This window comes from Podarcis erhardii (genome assembly GCF_964252035.2).
Source record: "Podarcis erhardii genome assembly, chromosome: 18".
Taxonomy (NCBI): Eukaryota; Metazoa; Chordata; class Lepidosauria; order Squamata; family Lacertidae; genus Podarcis; species Podarcis erhardii.
Genome location: NC_138516.1, coordinates 1,970,410 through 1,973,613, shown reverse-complemented (window position 1 = coordinate 1,973,613; position 3,204 = coordinate 1,970,410).

Genomic DNA, 3,204 nt, shown 5'->3' with positions numbered 1-3,204 from the left:
CACCCCACTAGTCACTCTTCTCCAGGATGAAGAGGAACCATTGATGAGCACCCTTTGGGTTCAGTCAGTCAGCCAGTTACAAATCCACTGAGTGGTAGCATAGTCAAGACCGCATTTTACCAGCTTCTTTACAAGAATATCATGGGGCACCTTGTCAAATACTTGTGCTAGTAGCACAAATACGTGTGCTAGTAGTTCACCCACAGCATTCTCCAGCCCCCTTCCTTGTGAAATGGTTCTGGGGAAATGCGATTTCCCCCACATTGGGTGCAACTGGTGTCAGAAGTGGGAAACCTCGACCATGCCCCCACCCCAAAAATGCGTAAGCACTGTGTGCATTGCTTGTGTCCGCTAAAAAAAGAGGGAAGAACTTCCTTTCCCCTCTGTCTTGAATGCAGAGGATGAACATACCAGGAAGCAGACGAGGAAGAGGAGGAGGAAGCCCAGGAGAGCAGACAGACATATCAGGATGATGGCCCAGAAAGGTAACCCTGGAAAGACAAAAAAAAAGGTATTAAATGTCGGCAGGCTTTGACCCATGGCATTGTGGAGAATTAAAATGGGCAGCTTCTGAGGCTGGGGCGTTTGAGTAAATCCGATGTCCGGTGGAAGAATGGAAAGAGGAGACCCACCCACCAGAAACTGGGACCCCTCCAACCTTGAATCAAAGCTGAAGCAAAGAAGCATCACTAACCTCCTTGGTGGTGCACTGGGGTCACTGTTGAAGGATAACCTGTAAATATAGCATAAACATAACAGTGTGAAATGAACCCAGGAGCTGAATCAAGCCAAAAGGGCCCCATCTAATGCATTGTTTCTGGGGGAGAGGGGGCGGGCAGGTGTGGGGGACTCCCTGGTTCTGAATGGGGTAACTGTGCCCCTGAAGGACCAGATGCGCAGCCTGGGAGTCATTTTGGACTCTGGGTGTTGTGTCTGGAGGTCCTGGGCTGCCCAGAGGACAAGACTCCCCTCTTGGCCTGGATGAGGGGGTCCAAAGAAGGCAGAGCAAGACGCTTGGCTGAAGGAGTTGCTGGAAGGAGGCTGACAAGACTCTACTCCAGATTTGTGCAGGCTTTCCTCCTTAGCCTTTTCTTCTCCCAAAGATGTCCCTCAAGGTATAGGACCAGAGTTTTCCTTCTCCCAGATAGGAGGTGAGTCCCATCTTCTCCTCACTTCCTTCTACAGCATGTGCAGAGACCACCTTCTTGACCATTGGACCCACGCTTGGTCTCGTCCACCCTGTCTGCTGGAGTCTGCTTCCGCATGCAGGGAAAGTCCCTAACTCCTTGAGGGACTGGGACCCATCAGCTCCCCTTGTCTGGTTTAGCCAGCCAGTTGAAGCCCTTCTTGGGTTGTGGCTGCTGTTGCCTGCTGACAGCTTCCAGGAGCCACAGGTGAGAGTTGGGTGCAGGTGGGGACCAAAGGTGGGCAAACAACTGCAAAAGGAGCATGGTATGTCCCCCACCAGAGGTAACACACAAACACCAGTGCCTTTAGCACCCCATACACCCCAGCCTTGGAGGCAATTATGCTTCTGGCTTCCAGTCGCTGGAAGCCATGGCAGGAGAGAGTGACTCTTGAGCCACAGTGAGACGAGGACGCTAGACTAGATGACCCATCGGCCTAATCCTGCAGGACCTTCTGACTTTCCCCTGGAAGCTTCTGCCATTGTCCAGGATCTCTGGCACCCACTGCACTCTTACCGCTGACCAGCAGACTTCTGTTGTCCAGTGTGTACACCCCCAACGCTGTGGCATTGCCCGTCCAGTTCCTAAACGCATCGTACACCAGAGCTCGGTCGAACGTCCTTGTGGACGAATCCATCGCGAATGCGCAGGTGGCATCGATCCCCGTCTCGGTCTGCTGGCCGGTCGGTCTATGCAAAAATTAAATCATAACCAAATGTTGGTCAACCGCCATGACTGATGTCTCTTAAGCAGGGATGTTGGAGACTCCCAAGGGCAGCGGAGATTACTGACCCTCACTTAGACTGCATTTGAACCACACAAACACACACCTGAAGCTCTCAACAGAGCACTGCACAAACTCCTTCTGCAGGCTGCTGCGTTGGTATAACTGGTGGAGCTGTTTGGAGGAAGAAGGGGAGAACAGGATCGATAAGATACAATACGATAATCTTTAGTGTCATTGTCCCATACAGAACAACAAAATTGAAAAATCTACTTTAGACATTCAAAAACCAACAAGCCTGCTATCCCAGCTATCCCAGCCTGGTTAACCCACTAAAAACTCTGATACCCCATAATTAAATACAATATACTCCCACAGAGACTACCTTACACTGCGTTTAAAATAAAAATGGCATTTGGATAGAAACTGTTTCTCAGGCGGCTAGTCCTAGTCTTTATAACCCTGGACCTTCTTCCAGAAGGCAGAAGCTGAAAGAGATCATTTCCGGGGTGGGCACGATCCTGCGCTATCTCTGCCGCTTTCTCTGGAAGCATAAGGGTGAACGTAGACAGAGAGAGGTGTAATTCAGGTGCCTCTTTGAGTCATATCACGTTGGCATGGCCTGTGCCATTGTTACATGGGTTTTAAGGTGCGCACACACACATAGCAGGCGCCCTCCACCCCACAGAAAACCAACCCTTCACTCTTCAGCTATTTAATATTCCCTGGAAATAATATCCACTTTATTTGAATGTATTTAACTTAGTTCACATAGCAGAACAAGAACCTTCTTAGTCGAGTGGCATAATGTGCATTGCCAGCAACTAGGGGGGGCAAGGACTGCGCCCCCTAACCTCACTGTGGGCATCGTGAAGGAGGCAACGGGTAGACTTTGCTCGCTGTGCCCCTGTGGTAGCCGCTCCTCATGGAGGCTGGCTGCCCTCTCAGCTCGGGGGGAGACCAGGGTTCGAATCCCCGCTCGGCTGTGGAGCTCACTGGGCGACCTTTCAGGCCCACCAACCTCACATAAGCTACACTGAGCACCTCAGAGAAACAGGAGATATATAAACAAAATAAATACATGATTTGAGATGATTTTAAAAATTGTACATGGACAAACTTAATGATATTTGGAATTCATTTTTATAAATACCGTATTTGATTAAGGTATAAAGGTAAAGGACCCCTGATAGTTCAAGTCCAGTTGCGAACGACTCTGGGGTTGCGGCACTCATCTTGCTTTACTGGCTGAGGGAGCAGGCATTTGTCCACAGACAGTTTTTCCGGGTCCTG